General features: G+C 41.3%; 1 protein-coding gene across 3 annotated transcripts in view; it reads right to left on the bottom strand.

The window, feature by feature from the left end:
- Positions 1-8,279, bottom strand: part of LOC124152657 — a 77,770-nt gene extending 69,491 nt beyond the window's left edge. For 2 of the 3 annotated variants that reach the window (XM_048395249.1, XM_048395251.1), the window contains exon 1: positions 4,014-4,160. The gene's annotated coding sequence lies outside the window, so the exon portion shown is untranslated. Of the gene's footprint in view, positions 1-4,013; positions 4,161-8,136 lie in introns of those variants that run through there. The other variant, XM_048395250.1, reaches the window with a different exon arrangement.
- Between the last annotated feature and the right edge of the window lie 12,259 nt (positions 8,280-20,538).

Below are 20,538 nucleotides of genomic sequence, written 5' to 3'. Positions count from 1 at the left end.
CTTAGTCCCAGTTGTCGGGGTTTCAGTATTGAGATGGCAGTTAGTCCTGTGTGTAGTGGTATCCGTATTGAATTGGTGGTTATGAAGTTCCAGTGTCAGTGTATCAGTGATGGTTAGTCCCGTGTGTCGGAGTATCAGTGATGGTTAGTCCCGTGTGTCGGAGTATCAGTGATGGTTAGTCCCGTGTGTCGGGGTTTCAGTATTGAGGTGGCAGTTAGTCCCGTGTGTCGGGGTATCAGTGATGGTTAGTCCCTTGTGTCGGAGTATCAGTGATGGTTAGTCCCGTGTGTCGGGGTTTCAGTATTGAGGTGGCAGTTAGTCTCGTGTGTCGGGGTATCAGTGATTGTTAGTTCCGTGTGTCGGGGTATCAGTGATGGTTAGTCCCGTGTGTCGGGGTATCAGTATTGAGGCGGCAGTTAGTCCCGTGTGTCGGGGTTTCAGTATTGAGGTGGCAGTTAGCCCCGTGTGTGGAGGTATTAGTGATGGTTAGTCCCGTGTGTCGGGGTATCAGTGATGGTTAGTCCCGTGTGTCGGGGTATCAGTATTGAGGCGGCAGTTAGTCCCGTGTGTCGGGGTTTCAATATTGAGGTTGCAGTTAGTCCCGTGTGTCGGGGTATCAGTGATGGCTAGTCCCGTGTGTCGGGGTTTCAGTATTGAGGTTGCAGTTAGTCCCGTGTGTCGGGGTTTCAATATTGAGGTTGCAGTGAGTCCCGTGTGTCGGGGTATCAGTGATGGTTAGTCCCGTGTGTCAGGGTTTCAGTATTGAGGTGGCAGTTAGTCCCGTGTGTCTGGGTATCAGTGATGGTTAGTCCCGTGTGTCTGGGTTTCAGTATTGAGGCGGCAGTTAGTCCCGTGTGTCGGGGTATCAGTATTGAGGTGGCAGTTAGTCCCGTGTGTCGGGGTATCAGTGATGGTTAGTCCCGTGTGTCGGGGTTTCAGTATTGAGGTGGCAGTTAGTCCCGTGTGTCGGGGTATCAGTATTCATATATGGCATATTACGGTTTCCCCATCTTCAGTCACCAAACTGTTATTTGAGCGTCGGAATTTACAAAGTGCTCTACCGTAAGCATCACAATGCACAGATTAAAGGTTCTTTATTTTAATTATGCCATAATATAATATTTCTATAATATCTGGGCTTTGGGTCATGTCCCAATTTATCAATCCATGACTGTTTATCAATGTCAACACATCTCTGTTTGAACAAACCAATAAAACACCTCATATTTCCAAAACCTTGCTCTATCCAAGGAAAACCCAAACCATGGCTAAATGAAAAGCTCCTTGCTTTTAAGTGCAACAATCTGCCGCCTTTTCTGCTAATTAATGCTGATAGAAATATTGACAATAGTCACAAACAAAAATTCATATGTTGGTTCACTTAGAGCATGTAGAGAGAATATCGACATAAGACGTTCCTCACCACAATATTTGGTACACTTGGTACTTCAGAAATATACCATGTACATTGAGAATATGAGGTGAAGAAAAGAATCCCCCAAGTTTCCCATCAAATATATGAACACATGAATAGGTAGATTAACAAAATTGTGTATTGTAGTTTTTAAACTTGACAAAACCGTGACAGCCTGCTGTGACAATGTCTCTTGAGTGATACACCAAGAGCCAGAAGAGAAATGAACTCCTAAATATTTAAACAAGAAACTATATTAATGGGATTTAATTTCAGCATGACTTTTCAAATTGACGTTTAATTGCCATTTGTAACAACAAGTTGTTAACTCCTCAATTTGTCTCCGTCAACTTATAACGGTGCCATCAAACATAACAATATCATCTGCCAGAGTATGATAAACAATTCCAACGAATCAGTACCAATGCACTTCTGATTGTCAAGGCACAAATATATTTAACTATATCATTTATAAAGAAAGAAAATAAGAACGGCGACAACTGATATCCCTGCCGGACACCAAATGAACATTAAAATGACTGTGTTGCCACCTCGTAGTAAAACACATGACTTCACTTTCATATTGTTAATTGATCGAAATATGTTACCTTTCACATTTCCAATCCATAACTGACAAAACAGACACCTCCTAAAACTTTAATGGAAAGCTGACTTAAATTGATAAAAACACAGAATCTACCATTATACATAGACATATAATTGACTGGTGATGGGTGTGTATGTTGTATTTTGTGTTTGGAAGGTTGGTGATGTCTATGGTTGTTGGTGTTAGTTGTGGTAGGTTGTATGTGATCTGTATGATGGTTGGTGATATCTGTGGTAGGTTTTATTTGATGTGTGATCTGTATAGTGGTTGGTGATATCTGTGGTAGGTTGTAATTGATGTGTGATCTGTATAGTGGTTGTTGATAGTTGTGGTAGGTTTATGTTATGTGTGGTCTTACAACTAATCAAGTTAATATTTATTCTTAATGTGACGTGCGTGATCAGTGAGTTCTATACCATACTACCATGTGTGCTTTTCAACTGACAACAAACACCTTTAATCATTCTCATTACTAGTATAGTTTATAGTTTCCCCTTTGAAAAGCCACATAAGAATAGTAAGACAAGTTCTATGGATGAACAACTTCTTTATTACAATTAGTGCGACGTTTCGGTGTAGGTCCTAACACCTTTATCAAGCAAGTGACTGATAGTGCTAAACAACATAGGTATATATACCTATTAACATCAACATAACATTCATGAAAGAAGTCACATAAGAATATCCTAAACATGGCATACACCCTACTCACCAGTAGAGTACACGTCCGTCAAGTTATACTTAGTTTAACACCGTATCTTGGTGTGCCCGTTAAGGTAACTCCTAATGTTCTGTGATCAGACTATCAGTGTGTTGACGGTTTATTTGCACTAAACTGCAGTAAGCGTGGCTGGTTAACCTTGTTGCTATAGGTAGATCCACGTTGGCCCCTGACACTCAAGCAACACCGGTTAATCTTCCTAAGTATACATCTTTCTGATCGTAAACTGTCTTTGTAACATTCAGAACTATTCAGTTGTTTTATGCAAATGATATTTAGATCATTATCGACATTTAAACTTCTTTCAACGTATCATAACACAATACGACAGCTGGTTGATCAATTGAGCAGAGGTTATGGTTGTGCTGTTTCAGAACTGAGAGTAACGTCAGATTAACCCCCGTCTAAGGTGGAGCTATATATTTACACATTTACACGGGGTGTCATATCTGATGCTAAGTCTGAGGTCACAAGATATAAATAGTAAGATTATACTGATGTTACAGCATCTCAAAACAGAAACAACTAGACGTTCAATACTCTCACATAAATATAATATTTACTCTTTAATGTCTGGCATTGAATACAAGTAACATTGCCACATGGTTTGTAAACTGCTGTTGGTATGTATATCTATGTAAAAACTTTAGATGAATAATATGAAAATACAGTTTAATTTCTTAATCTACTTCTGAGTTGTGGTTGCACGGTCGAAAATTGAAAAATGTCTTTATGATCTAACAACATTTGTTAGCCCCACAGTGAAAGTATTTACAAGAGGATATTATTAGAAAGATACCACTGTACATTACGAGTCCTGCATTTAAACATTAGTATCATATGTGTTGTATGTTTTGTTGAAATAGATGACTATAACCGTATAACGACAATAGTTGACAGTCACGAAGTCAGTACAATAACATATAAACCAGTTTCTAGCATGATGGATTAATCCTGCCGCTCGTGTGAAGTCACGTGACTAGCACTTCAAATGACATGTCTCCACCAGTGCAGCTCGCTGCATATATATAAATATATATATGTCACACAGATGGCCAAGGAGATTAACCACGGTATTGGACAGACGCACACATGGCCAGTGAGATTATTTACTATATTTGAAACTGAATGTCTCACTGTGAACAAGTAATGAAAGTTCGATGATAGACTATGATCCCTCAACAAGATACTATTGTTAAAATATACGTGACGACATTGATTAAAGTTCTTTAGCAAGCATAATTTTGATAAATGTATTGATGTGTACCTACCTAGATTTGTCCAGAATAACACACAAATACACGGGTATGTCCGTTTATGATCGCAATATATGTCCGCGGTCCACACAGCACTGTAGCGCCGTGTGTTCTGCGCCCGGACCTATCTGTGGGTTGTCTTTATACCACACGGGAGTGACGCCACCGCTGGTTAACCTGATCTAAAAATAGGTCCACGTTGGGCCAGGAACTGAAGTCTCACAACAACGCTGGTTAATCGTTGACTAAATCTTCCTGTCAGCATCAAGTTGCTAGTACTCTGATAGTTGACCTCGAGATATATTTACGTGAATCAGGCTTTCTGATAGACAATTGCTTTCCCTTCAAATACATTTCTTACTTGACTTAAATGAGTTTGGGTTTATGCCCTTTTTTCACAATATTCCCGCAACATGTTGGCGGACGACACCATGAGTGAGCCCACACTTTGTACACTTGAGGGAAACGAACAAGGGCCCAACCTCAGAGTTGCTTATGTACTATTACCACAATCCTTAGTACATTTGCAGGTGCTTGGACTTGCTATGTGAGACTAGCCCTGACATTCTATCAAGGCAGATTAATCTTGCTGTTATAAAAAGATCCACGTTGGTACAACGGTCGACTCACAAAAATGGTGAATCGTTGTGTTTTGTCATGTTCTGCTTACACACAGTATTGTCATGTGGTTTATATTTTACATCTGCTGCACACTGATTCATGGTAGTGATGCTTAATGTTATTCAAACGGATACTTTTGTTACAGCATGAAAACAAAAGCCGATATAAGGTGGTGACTGTTGGTTCCCTGCCTGGCGCTCAGCATTTAGGGGATAAAACAAGGACTGGTCGGCCCAGAGTTGGTATACCCTGTCTTATTGGGGTAACCATGTTACATTCTGGCATAGTATCTCAGTGGGCTCTTACTATCAAATCGGCATTAGTCAGAACTAGCACACACATAGACAGTCAGGCAGAAATACATACACACATAAAGACACACACACTGAAACACAAAGACATCAAGATATACCCGTAAAGGTAACTCCTTATGTTCTTGGATCAGACTATGTGTGTAGACGGTTTATTTACACTAAATTGCAGTATGTGTGGCTGGTTAACCTTGTTGCTATAAATAGATCCATGTTGGCCTCATGCCACTCATACAGAGCTGGTTAATCTTCCCATACATCTTTCTGATTATTAGCTGCCTTGGAAGTTTGATATCTTCTTTTCAAACAACTCTTTTAGTTTGATGAAGGAAGAATGTGTAATGTTATTAACTGAGGGTGTCAAAGCTGCAGCAGTTAAATAAACTGAATTATTTGGACATTGTTGCTCACAAGTTGGTTATGACAGCTACAATTTTGCTCAGAGCACAGATAATCAACCACCATAGTTTGATGAATAATGTAATAATCGCAAGGATGAAAAGTACAAATGTCTTTATAAGCTTAGAAAATTTAAGTGCGAAAAAAACATCAATGATTATATATTGGCTAAATCTAACATTAAACATTGCTGTAAGCAAAAAAAGAGTTTCTATGACAGTAAAACAGCTGACGATATCAAATATTTCGCCTCCAAGAGTAATTGTACAGAGTTTTGGAAATCATTAAAACGCCCCTCATCTATAGTGATAAAGGCAAATCATCTGTTACTCGAGAAGTGTGGTATTCCTATTTTAAGAATTTGTTCACTGAACAGAGCATTTGCTGTTTAACAAAGTTCTTGATAGCGGAGTGATTCCTGAGGTATAGAATCTTGGGATGATAATACCATTATACAAATGTGGATCCTAACAACTACAGGGGCATTTCCCTTTGGAACATCAACATAATATTAGGGCAGGTTTATAGGTCTATTCTAGAAAAAAACGCCTCAGAATCTGGAGAGCGGGAAATGAGTTTATTTCAGAATCCCAAGCACGTTTCCTGTCTCATTATTCTACCATTGATCATATCTTTACGTTGCATACATTATGTTCCAAATATCTCTGTAAGCCAAAAGGCAGATTTTATTGTGCATTTATTGATTTTAGAAAGGTGTTTGATTATGTTGACAGGCAAAAACGCTATATTTACTTCTACAAAAGGTATGCTATGGTAAAATGTACAATGTGTTAAAAAGTGTTAAAAAATCTGTAAAAGGAGATGTAAAGAATGGTTGCTTTAAAACGTTTTATTAAACACACCAAGACAAGGGGTAAGACAAGGCTGTGTTTTGAGCCCTGTCTTATTTATATTCTTTTTAATGAGCTTGTTTTGGAAACGTATGCTGCTTGCAATCATGGTACATTTGTTACTCAAAATATTGAAGATCTGATGTTACTTTTATTTGCCGATGACATTGTACTTTTCTCGAATACTGTTCGGGGCTTGCAGAAACAGCTAGATGTTTTAAATACATATTGTTTGAAATGGGTATTGTGTGTAAACATTGATAAATCAAATGTTATTGTATTTAGAAATGGAGGAATAATAACTAATTATGAAGTATGGACACTGGATGATATGAAGATAAAGACGGTAATGTACTATAAATATCTTGGAATTATGTTCTCCTCGCGGTGGTTATTCCAAGATGTTGGTAATAAGAACATGTTTCGATCTGCATTAAGAAGAGATATTTATTTCCAATCATGGTACCACAGTTTAAAGTCGTCTACTTTGTTAGTGCAGTATGCTAATATAAAATCTCTTCTGCGACCCGAATTATACATAACAGTACTCAGTGACAAACGATTAGTAAGAGCAAAGAGTAAATTTCGAATATCTCTTCACAACTTTCGAGTCAACATTATTTGTAAAAGGTCACTGTTAAATATACCTCATACAGAATCTATAATGTAAAGAATGTGACCTTCATTTCGTAGAGGATGAATACCATGTCTATTTGCATGTAAGAAATATATTGTATGTTGAGAAATACTTTTTTTACCTCATCACAGAAATATTAAAAAGGTAATATTACGTTTGCAAATTTATTTAAATCAGGTGACGTTAATGTAGTACGGTTGATAGTTTTATATTTATGTAAATTATTTAAAATGAGTTCGACAGAGATGTAACACTCTGGACATGTGAACTAAAATGTTATTTATCTTACAACTGTACTGTGGAGAAACTTCATTTGTATCATTCAACACTCTTCAGCGGTTTTACGCAAATGATATTTATATCAATGTCGGAATTTAATATCGGATATATGACGTATCATAACATAATACGATAGCTGGTAGATCGATTAATCTGAGGTTACGGCTGTGCTGTGTTCAGATTAACCCCCGTCTGTGGTGGAGCTATGGGTTTACACATTTACACGTGGTGTCCCATGTGATGCTAAATCTCAAGTCACAAGATGTTTACAAGAGAAAAGTACACATCTCAAAACAGACACATGTATATGCTCATTACTATCACATAAACATAATATTTACTCTTAGGTGTCTGGCATTGAATACAAGTAACATTGCCACATGGTTTGTAAAGTGTTGGTGGTTTGTCTATATAGAGACTTTAGATGAATAATATGAATGAGATTAAGTCTAATTTCTGATTCTACTTCTATGTTGTGAAACTACTGCAGTAAATTGAAATATGTCTATATGATCTAACAACACCTTTGAGCCAATAGTTGAAGTATTTAGAGGATGATATTGACAGAAAGATACCACTGTACATTACGACTATATACGGCAATATATATGTACATCTATGTTTATTGACTGTTTTCTTGAAACAGATAGCCATTACCGTATAACGACAGTAGTTGACAGTCACGAAGTCACTACAATACATATTAACCAGTTACAAGCATGGTGGATTAATCCTGCCGCTCGTTTGAAGTCACGTGACAAGCCCTTCAAATGACATGTCTCCACCAGTGCAGCTCGCTGCATATATATATGTCACACAGATGGCCAAGGAGATTAACCACGGTATTGGACAGACGCACACATGGACAGGGAGATTCACGATCATATTTGACACTGAATGTCTCACTGTGAATGAGTAACGAAAGTTTGATGACAGACTATGATCCCTCAACAAGATACTACTGTTAAAATATACGTGACGACATTGATAAAAGTTCTTTAGCAAGCATAATTTTGATAAATGTATTGATGTGTACCTACCTAGAGTTGTCCAGAATAACACACAAATACACGGGTATGTCCGTTTATGATCGCAATATATGTCTGTGGTCCACACAGCACTGTAGCGCCGTGTGTTCTGCGCCCGGACCTCACTCAGGGTTGTCTGTAGACTACATGGGAGTGACGTCACCGCTGGTTAACCTGATCTAAAAATAGGTCCACGTTGGACCAGGAACCGAAGTCTCACAACAACGCTGGTTAATCGTTGTCTAAAATCTTCCTATAAGCATCAAGTTGCTATTACTCTGATCCCTCCGATGGTTGACCTTCAGATATATTTACATGAATGAGACTTCTGTTTTCCCTTGTCTTCAAATGAATTTGTAACTTGACTTAATTGGGTTTGGGTTTATGCCCTTTTTCACAATATTCCAGCAATATGTTGGCGGGTGACACCATGAGTGAGCCCACACTTTGTACACGTGAGGGAAACGAACAAGGGCCCAACCTCAGAGTTGCTTATTTACAATTACCACAATTCTTAGTACATTTGCAGGTGCTTGAACTTGCTATGTGAGACTAGCCCTTACATTCTATCAAGGCGGATTAATCTTGCTGTTATAAATAGATCCACGTTGATACAACGGTCGACTCGCAAAAATGATGAATTGATGTGTTTGAGTCATATTCTGCTTACACACAGGATTGTTTTGTGATATATATTTTATATCTTCAGCACGCTGACTTATGGTAGTGATGCTTAGTGGACTGGTCGCATGGGAGTGGGGTATCCATGTTATATTGTGGCATCGTATCTCAGAGGGCTGTCAATATAAACTCGTCATTAGTCCGGACTAGTCGATATGCATACACCGACAGACGGACAGACACACAGTGACACGCACACAGGCACAGACATGCAGATACAGACACAAAAGACACATACACAGATATAGACAGACACAGAGACACAAACACACGCACACAGACACAGACACACACACACACACACACACACACACACACACACACACACAGAAACACTAAGACGCACAGACACAAGCACACAGACACACACATACAGAAACACACACAGACACACACTCAGGCAGAGACACAGATACACACAGACACACATTGAGACACAAACATACAAACACAGACACACTAAGACGCACACATACACACACAGAGACACACATGGTGACAGGGCGCCTATGCTATGTTGTCTCCCTGATGGTTGGTGACAGTTGGTGATAGGTGTGCACGTTTGTGGGTGTGTGATGCATCTGGTGAAGTGTAAATGTAGTTATCCTACTCTCATAATCAAAGTAGTCACACACATGCTACAGCTACATTGTTTACTGACACCACCAGCTTCAGGTCGGTGAGTCAGACTGACATGTAAGGCTTAAGGAAGCGTGTTAGTTATACACAAAAGTAGAAACTCAGCTATTGGGGAGGTATTGTACCCCAGCAATGGAGATACCCACAACTCCCCCGTCTGCTCAAGCGGAATACCCTGAATACTTTATCGTGGCTGGTTAATCTTGTGCTATAAATGCATCCACGGGTAAACCACGATGCTATATATAGATAGTTTGAGTCACTGCGCTGCACGGCGGATTAATCCTCGAGAATTTCTATTGCATGTTTCCCCTAGTGTCGGCTGCAGGAAATACAATGCAGTCGTCAGCAAGTGAGTCCAAAATGTGTACACGGTAAAATATGTTTAGAACGTGAACACAGACAAGACATGTTTAGATCAAAACATGATTAGGAATGCGTTATAACGTTATAATCCTAAACGGGATGCACATTTCGTTTGTTCTATCTAAACGCATTTAAGTCTAAACAAAAGGAATGAGCTATCGTCTCACACCCTAAACACCATCAAACGCGCCCACAATCCAAACATCTTATCCGTATTTGACTTATTACACAATGATGCGCACTTTATTGAAACATGTTTAAAGTACAAACATGTTTCCAATTTAACCCTGTTTATGATAAGTCAAATAAGGCAATAAGTCAAATATGGATAAGATCTACAATTTATATTGCAATTAGATGTGCAAATCAGATTCACTGGCACTTGCTCAACACATATATCCTAGGTAGACGTTGGTGCTCTACCGGATATTTCTCTTATGACAACACACAAGTCCGTCTGTGGGTCCACGCAGGATCTCTGAGGCGTAAGAGGGCCAACCTGCCTAGCCGCTGTCCGAGGGTCAAGTCCCACTCACAGAAAGAGTACTATCTTTAACCCTCACTGTCAGACTGCAATGTATGTGTTACGTTACATACATGGTCAGCCTGCAGTATCCCGCACCTCATCCACAAAGTTAAGCTTCAGTGGCCAACCGGCCATTCTCTGGCATTAATTACAACCCGCTGACCCGCACATGACTATGTGCTGCTGACCATGGTGATGATACCCCAGCTGCTGTTATAATTTGTATTGGCAGCACTTTGTTTATTTAAATAGATATAATCAACTTACTTAATTAAGGGAATATATAAAACGTATATACACTCCATGTAAAAATATATAGACTCCCTGTTAAAACCTATATACCCTGCCAAACTGCCTATGATACATATACCACCAGGACTTACAACGAATTTGGTACAATATTAAAATGTACAACTTAACCAAACTCGGTTAATGGTGACTGAGGTTAATTACACTTGTGACGACAACAGCCTCCGTAGTAGAGGTGGTGGTGTGGAGGACCACACATCAAGATTGAGTGAGTGAGTATGGTTTTACGCCGCGTTTAGCAAATTTCCAGCAATTTCCGGAAATGGGCTTCACACATTGTACCCTTGTCAGGAATCGAACCCGGGTCTTCGGCGTGACGAGCGAACGCTTAACCGTTAGCCTGACCGACCGCCCCACATCAAGAGGTTGCAGAGGTTGAAACATATATCTGTTGATAAATGTGTTGCCGCTGTGTGACTTGTAGAATTTCTCTCACATAGATAGCTGGCAATGTAAGTATATCTGATTACTACGATAGACCCTTAACGTTGTTTAGTTACCACACCCCCCCCCCCCCCCCCCACACACACACACACACACACATATATATGGGTCAGAGGCATGTTGGCCTGGTTTATTCCTTGAGATACTGTTGAATGTAGCCATGAACGACGTGTGTTATGACGAAGCTAAGTCAATAACTGATTGTATGGTCTCATCATGACTGTTCCTTACATGCATGACTGGAATCAAGAACGTGCTTCTTTTGTAAATGAGCTTAGGGTCTTTGTTAATTTTTTTTACAAATATGAATGGTGGTTATGGAGCTGGTGGGTCGTCCCGCGGAGGATATTTGCATTGACCTGGTGCGAAGACTCGTGTGTAATATCATGGTTACTAAACTCGCAGGAGTTATGCCCCTTCGCCTACACTCAGGGGCCGCTTGTTCCGTAACCTCGGAAGTCGCTAATACAAGAGAGCTCAGAGATCGTGATGTTTCTGCTCTCCATTGGAGGTCGCCGTGTGTCGGAAAAAAGTATTTAGTTGGCAGTTAGTCATGTTTTTTTCGGTATCAGTATTAAGTGGGGGGGATATGTCTTCAGTTTTCCACCTGGTACTGTATCTGACATACAGAGAGGTCTCTATACACATTTCCACCTGGTGGTGTATCTGACATACAGAAGGATCTGTATACACATTTCCACCTGGTGCTGTATCTGACATACAGAGGGATCTGTATACACATTTCCACCTGGTACTGTATCTGACATACAGTGGGATCTGTATACACATTTCCTCCTGGTGCTGTATCTGACATACAGAGAGGTCTGTATACACATTTCCACCTGGTACTGTATCTGACATACAGAGAGGTCTGTATACACATTTCCACCTGGTGCTGTATCTGACATAGAGAGGGATCTGTATACACATTTCCACCTGGTGCTGTATCTTACATACAGAGGGATCGGTATACACATTTCCATCTGATCCTCTATCTTACATACAGAGGGGTCTGTAAACACATTTCCACCTGTAGTGTATCTGATATACAAAGGGATATGTATACACATTTCCAACTGGTACTGTATCTGACATACAGAGGGATCTGTATACACATTTCCACTTGGTGCTGTATCTGACATACAGAGGGATCTGTATACACATTTCCTCCTGGTGCTGTATCTGACATACAGAGAGGTATGTATACACATTTCCAGCTGGTGCTGTATCTGACATGCAGAGAGGTCTGTATATATATTTCCAACTGGTGCTGTATCTGACATACAGAGAGGTCTGTATACACATTTCCACCTGGTGGTGTATCTGACATACAAAGGGATTTGTATACACATTTCCTCCTGGTGCTGTATCTGACATACAGAGAGGTCTGTATACACATTTCCAGCTGGTGCTGTATCTGACATTCAGAGAGGTCTGTATACACATTTCAAGCTGGTGCTGTATCTGACATACAGAGGGATCTGTATACACATTTCCACCTGGTGGTGTATCTGACATACAGAGGGATCTGTATACACATTTCCACCTGGTGCTGTATCTGACATACAGAGGGATATGTATACACATTTCCAGCTGGTATTGTATCTGACATACAGAGGGATCTGTATACACATTTCCAGCTGGTGTTGTATCTGACATACAGAGGGGTCTGTATACACATTTCCACCTGGTGTTGTATCTGACATACAGAGGGGTCTGTATACACATTTCCAACTGGTGCTGTATCTGACATACAGAGGGGTCTGTATACACATTTCCACCTGGTATTGTATCTGACATACAGAGGGATCTGTATACACATTTCCTCCTGGTGCTGTATCTGACATACAGAGGGGTCTGTATACACATTTCCACCTGGTGCTGTATCTGACATACAGAGAGGTCTGTATACACATTTCCACCTGGTGCTGTATCTGACATACAGAGGGATCTGTATACACATTTCCATCTGGTGGTGTATCTGACATACAGAGGGGTCTGTATACACATTTCCACCTGGTGCTGTATCTGACATACAGAGAGGTCTGTATACACATTTCCACCTGGTGCTGTATCTGACATACAGAGGGATCGGTATACACATTTCCATCTGATCCTCTATCTTACATACAGAGGGGTCTGTAAACACATTTCCATCTGTAGTGTATCTGATATACAAAGGGATATGTATACACATTTCCAACTGGTACTGTATCTGACATACAGAGGGATCTGTATACACATTTCCACTTGGTGCTGTATCTGACATACAGAGGGATCTGTATACACATTTCCTCCTGGTGCTGTATCTGACATACAGAGAGGTATGTATACACATTTCCAGCTGGTGCTGTATCTGACATGCAGAGAGGTCTGTATATATATTTCCAACTGGTGCTGTATCTGACATACAGAGAGGTCTGTATACACATTTCCACCTGGTGGTGTATCTGACATACAAAGGGATTTGTATACACATTTCCTCCTGGTGCTGTATCTGACATACAGAGAGGTCTGTATACACATTTCCAGCTGGTGCTGTATCTGACATTCAGAGAGGTCTGTATACACATTTCAAGCTGGTGCTGTATCTGACATACAGAGGGATCTGTATACACATTTCCACCTGGTGGTGTATCTGACATACAGAGGGATCTGTATACACATTTCCACCTGGTGCTGTATCTGACATACAGAGGGATATGTATACACATTTCCAGCTGGTATTGTATCTGACATACAGAGGGATCTGTATACACATTTCCAGCTGGTGTTGTATCTGACATACAGAGAGGTCTGTATACACATTTCCACCTGGTGTTGTATCTGACATACAGAGGGGTCTGTATACACATTTCCAACTGGTGCTGTATCTGACATACAGAGGGGTCTGTATACACATTTCCACCTGGTATTGTATCTGACATACAGAGGGATCTGTATACACATTTCCTCCTGGTGCTGTATCTGACATACAGAGGGGTCTGTATACACATTTCCACCTGGTGCTGTATCTGACATACAGAGAGGTCTGTATACACATTTCCACCTGGTGCTGTATCTGACATACAGAGGGATCTGTATACACATTTCCATCTGGTGGTGTATCTGACATACAGAGGGGTCTGTATACACATTTCCACCTGGTGCTGTATCTGACATACAGAGAGGTCTGTATACACATTTCCACCTGGTGCTGTATCTGACATACAGAGGGATCTGTATGTACACATTTCCATCTGGTGGTGTATCTGACATACAGAGAGGTCTGTATACACATTTCCACCTGGTGCTGTATCTGACATACAGAGAGGTCTGTATACACATTTCCACCTGGTGCTGTATCTGACATACAGAGGGATATGTATACACATTTCCACCTGGTGCTGTATCTGACATACAGAAGGATCTGTATACACATTTCAACCTGGTGCTGTATCTGACATACAGAGAGGTCTGTATACACATTTCCGACTGGTGTTGTATCTGACATACAGAGGGGGCTGTATACATATTTCCACCTGGTGCTGTATCTGACATACAACTTAAGGGATCTGTATACACATTTCCACCTGTTGATGTATCTGACATACAGAGGGGTATTTATATACATTTCCACCTAGTGTTGTATCTGACATAGAAGGGGGTCTGTATACACAATTACACCTGGTCTTTTATCTGACAGAGGAATCAGGTTTCAGCGTGTGATGTCTGTATGCTACCCGGAAGGTATATAACACATGGAGACCCGGATGCTAAAAATAGATCCACGTTGACCCAAATGAACCCGACACCAACACTGGTACACCTTTGCGTGGGCCCTATGCATCGGTACATGCTGTTATGTGCCAAGTATATGTTACACAGAAAGTGTAATGACATCCTTATAATTATCAGCGTATCATGAAGCTCTGTTTGGCATATATTCGTGCGAGTTGTGTGGTGTGTATGTGTAACGGGTGTACGAGTGTTGTACTGGGAGTGCGATGTGTATGTGCGATGTGTATGTGTGATGGGCGTACGAGTGTGTACTGGGAGTGCGATGTGTATGTGCGATGTGTATGTGTAACGGGTGTACGAGTGTTGTACTGGGAGTGCGATGTGTATCTGTGATGTGCGTACGAGTGTTGTACTGGGAGTGCGATGTGTATCTGTGATGTGTGTACGAGTGTTGTACTGGGAGTGCGATGTGTATGTGCGATGTGTATGTGTGATGGGCGTACGAGTGTGTACTGGGAGTGCGATGTGTATGTGTGATGTGTGTACGAGTGTTGTACTGGGAGTGCGATGTGTATCTGTGATGTGTGTTCGAGTGTTGTACTGGGAGTGCGATGTGTATGTGTGATGTGTGTACGAGTGTTGTACTGGGAGTGCGATGTGTATGTGTGATGTGTGTACGAGTGTTGTACTGGGAGTGCGATGTGTATGTGTGATGGGTGTACGAGTGTTGTACTGGGAGTGCGATGTGTATGTGTGATGTGCGTACGAGTGTTGTACTGGGAGTGCGATGTGTATCTGTGATGTGCGTACGAGTGTTGTACTGGGAGTGCGATGTGTATGTGTGATGTGTGTACGAGTGTTGTACTGGGAGTGCGATGTGTATCTGTGATGTGCGTACGAGTGTTGTACTGGGAGTGCGATGTGTATGTGTGATGTGTGTACGAGTGTTGTACTGGGAGTGCGATGTGTATGTGTGATGTGTGTACGAGTGTTGTACTGGGAGTGCGATGTGTATGTGTGATGTGTGTACGAGTGTTGTACTGGGAGTGCGATGTGTATGTGTGATGTGTGTACGAGTGTTGTACTCGGAGTGCGATGTGTATCTGTGATGTGCGTACGAGTGTTGTACTGGGAGTGCGATGTGTATCTGTGATGTGCGTACGAGTGTGTACTGAGAGTGCGATGATAAAAACGATATCCGTTGGGGTCATATGCGGATAGAGATGCAGATATCAAAGGTCAAATGGGGACTATTTTCACTGTTTATAAACAAACATGGCGTCGCCCATGTCATTCGGCGATCGAGTCAGAATTAAACATCGGGAATCTGGAGAAACTATTGGGATAGTTGCTATCATTATGAAAAGAATAGTTTAATATACTAAAAATCAGTGTCTATCTGTGACGTAGCTAAGGCATTTTACAAGTTTCTAGCAACTTTGGAGATATAATTTGCGAAACAATTTTGCGAAATAACTAGACCACGGGATCACTTTACATATCGCTTCTTGTAGACTTTTGCGGCTTGGAACCTTTTGCACAAATTAAAACTGTTGGATTTGGTCGAAATATGTTCGAATTGTTACCTTGTTTCGTTGTGTCGCTGTGCGTACATCTGACTGCATGTAACGTTATGACAGGACAGGCCGACTGTCAACAGCGTCTGACTGTGGCCGTGACGTTTCATAGACTCGGGTTAGAGTAGCTTCCCTTTGAGAAAGGGCAGTTACTCTATCGGACAGACAGGTGGATTGCCGCGAAAGGCAAGTAAAAACAATTTGTGTAGGCAATTGTTTTGCTTATATATTTAGTTACGCCAGTATAAGAAACAGGTTTCTGTTGGAACTATTTTAGCTACTGTCACAGTCTGACTGACACACCACTTACCCTCTGACGTAACATATATTAATACGCAACATTCTAGGGTGCCGTTGTACAACACAACTAGTCTATGTTAAGGTATGGGAGTTACAGTTACCTTAGCGCTAAGATCGCTTTGTACAACGGCTCCCGGGGAAATTGCAATGTTTGGGTAATAGGTACTAGGATAAAAGTTTCCACATCTAAAAGTCATATAAGATTTGCCATACTTTAGTTCATGTAGTTTCCGAAAGACTACACACACATCAAGTAGAGAATACCTGGTTTAGAATAGATCTTCAGCAACTCAAGCTTGGCGTAAGAGGCGACTAACGGGATCGGGCTGGTTGGCTGACATTGTGGATCGGTGCTCATGATATCAATCACTGGATTGTATGAGCCAGACTCGATTATTTCCAGACCGTTATGTTCAGACCGCCTTCATAGAGATGGAGTATTGCTGAGTGCGGCGACAAACAACAAACAAAAAACTAACAAACAACAAAGGTAGAAAATGTGGCTAAAGCAATCGATAAATTAGCTTGCAAACTGTCAAACGAACACTTATCCTAACATACTTGATTTGTGTGCGTCCCAACGTTTGAGACAGAAAGGTCATGCAGTGTCTCTCCAGCCTGAATAACAAAGTTATAACCGTAATCCTTAAATACAACCATGGAAGGAATTGTTGGATTTTGCAATCTAAGAAAAGAACAAAGTTCAACCATGATAAAACATTTTTAGTATACCGTTTTCCACACCACTATCCCTAACGACAGTTATCAGGGTATGTGATCGTCCTTCATCACATTACGTATTAGAGAAAACACGCTCACGAGGTTTTGGTAGACAGAGCATGCCCTGGGGAGAGGGAAAAACCAAGGGGGCGAAGCCCCCGCGGTTTTTCCCGACCCCCAGGGCATGCTCTGTCTACCAAAACCGAGGGAAAGTGTTTTTCCATACATATAAACCGAAAAAAGAAACTTAAAACAACATTTATCAACATTTTTATGTTTCGAACACACTTTCCATGAACCTTAGGAAACACGCGTAAAATATCTGTTGCTGGCGTACGGATCTTGAAAAGGACATTCTAAAACCAGTGAGGCTTATCAACACCTTTGTAGCCTCGTGGTACACTCACTGGGCTACAGATACGAAGGTTGCGAGTTCGATCCTCGGGAATATAATGAAAACATTCGTCATTTGATTTTACATTTCATTACATGTTACAATCTGAACGGTTATATTAATAAAATACCCAGGACATCATATAAAATCCCAGGGACATTACAACGTCCCTGTTTATGAGATTTGGATGAGACTGGAAAGTAAAACCTCACAATAGGTTTTAATGCCTATAGAAAGAAGTCTTTAATTAATAGCGATCCCAATGAATAGGTTTATAAGTGAAGATATTCCAATGAAGATGCCAGGATAGGAGTGGTCTTCAGCAAGAGGATAAGAGGACACTGAAGGGAACCGGTCGTCGGGCTCGCTGATTTGCTTGATGGATGTCATCGTATCCTAATTGCGTATATCGATACCCATGATGTCAGTCACTAGATTGTATGGTCCAGAATCAATTACAGACAGTCGTCATATAGCTGGAATATTGCTGAGTCGGCAGCAGCGAGCCATGTCCAGAATGGGTGTGTTCCGAAACGAGAGTGTTGTACCCGTGTTCTGTTGATGAGCAAGGCAGGCTTAGTTGTTCCAGAAGTTCCTAGATGGGACAATTTCTAAAAGGCTGTGTGTACCTATATAAGAGCGATTCATGAACTTTACGACCTGATTTTTATCTAATTTATTTGCCAAGGGCATATTGAATACATATTTGGAAACACCGAACTCGTTTTCAGAAATCCCAGTTCCAATGTCCACGGAATAATGATTATGTTTTTATTGTTTGTTTGTTTGTTGTTTAACGCTGCATTCATCAATATTCCAGCAATATGACGTCGGTCTGTAAAATAATCGAGTCTGGACCTGACAATACAGTGATTGACATCATGAGCATCGATCCACGCAACTGGGATCGATGACAAGTATCAACCAAGTCAACGAGCCTGACCACCCGATCCCGTTAGTCGCCTTTCACGACAAGCATAGTCGCCTTTTACGGCAAGTATGGATGGCTGAAGACCTATTCTACCCCGGAATCTTCACGGGCCAATAATGATTATGACCCTATACACGAGAATAAGCGAAATCTATACCTTTGTGTGAAGCATTTTACTCTTCTTGCATTTTTGTTCGTTCTTTTCCACCGAACTGTATACATGCAACCAGAATAATTCTGTGGCTGATATTATGAGAACCAAGACCATCAAGTCACTGCTTACTGCAAATATCGGATCTGTACTAACCTGGAATCTCCATGAATAGATTGCTCGGATCTGGACTAACCTGGAATCCCCATGGAAAAATTCCTCGGATTTGTACTAACCAGGAATCCCCATGGATAGATTCTTCGGATCTGTACTAACCAGGAATCCCCATGAATAGATTCTTCGGTTCTGTACTAACCAGGAATCCCCATAGATAGATTCCTCGGATCTAGTCTAACCAGGAATCCCCATGGATAGATTCCTCGGATCTAGTCTAACATGGAATCTCCATGGATAGATTCCTCGGATCTGTACTAACCTGGAACCTCCATGGATAGATTGCACGGATCTAGACTAACCTGGAAGTCCCTAGTAACCTAGGAGTGAGTGAGTGAGTTGGGTTTAACGCCGCTTTTAACATTATTCCAGTTATATCACGGCGTGTCAGCTTAATGTGGGAGGAAAGCCCGAAGTGATGCAGGTCTCAGACGTTTACCACTTCGGTGAAACCCACGAGCACGGGTATGGTGCTGACAAACCTAGAAACATAATCGGGGCGAACCGGGATTCGAACCCACAATCATAGGTTTCCGGCGTGCCCAAGGGACGCAACTCTGCACAGCGAATCGCGGCGCCTTAGACGACTGGGCCACCCGTGCCCCCTAGTAACCTAGGAATATTGGTCTCTAGTTATTGGATGTAAAGATAGAAACAATGTTGACGTATTGAGCTTCCAGAAATAAAGATGGAAATATGAACATTAGTCAAATCATAGACATAAGAGATAAAACCTTTGAAGGATGTAGTGCCTAATTATATTCATGAAAGGAAAACAATTACGACTGCCGTAAGTCCATGTTAAGGTATTGGAGTTACGATCACCTTAGCACTACGACTGTCGTAAGTCTATCTTAAAGTATGCAAGTTACGATCACCTTAGCGCTATGACTGTCTCAAGGCTATCTTAAAGTATGGGAGTTACGATCCCCCTTGCACTACGCCTGTGTGTGTGTGTGTGGTGACATGGGGTTTAGCATCAAGGATCATCTGTTGACGTCTTTTTGTATGACGCGGCCGGGGATCAAACGCCGAACCTTCCGCTCTCCGGCAGAAGCATACGAGGACTCACGAGCGTATGTTTATGAATTGATTACACCCATGTTGGGTCCTTTTCGTGTGATTCATAATCGCATAGAGTGAGTGATTTGGATTTAACGCCGGTTTTAACAGTATTCCAGTTATATCACGGCGTGTCAGCTGAATGTGGGAGGAAAGCCCAAAGTGATGCAGGTCTCAGACGTTTACCACTTCGGTGAAACCCACGAGCACGGGTATGGTGCTGACAAACCTAGAAACATAATTGGGGCGAACCGGGATTTGAACCTACAGTGATAGGTTTCTGGTGTGCCCTAGGTACACAACTCTGCACAGCGAATTGCAGAGCCTAAGGGGACTGGACCCCCGTGCCCCTTGTAATGACTTGGAATTACTGACTGAACAACCCCATAAGATCATGGGTACAATAGATCTACATCTCCC

Source organism: Haliotis rufescens, unplaced genomic scaffold (assembly GCF_023055435.1).
Source record: "Haliotis rufescens isolate VD_foot unplaced genomic scaffold, xgHalRufe1.0.p SCAF_14, whole genome shotgun sequence".
NCBI lineage: Eukaryota > Metazoa > Mollusca > Gastropoda > Lepetellida > Haliotidae > Haliotis > Haliotis rufescens.
Note: the sequence above shows the minus strand (reverse complement) of the source record. Positions and strands in the feature narration are given on the sequence as shown.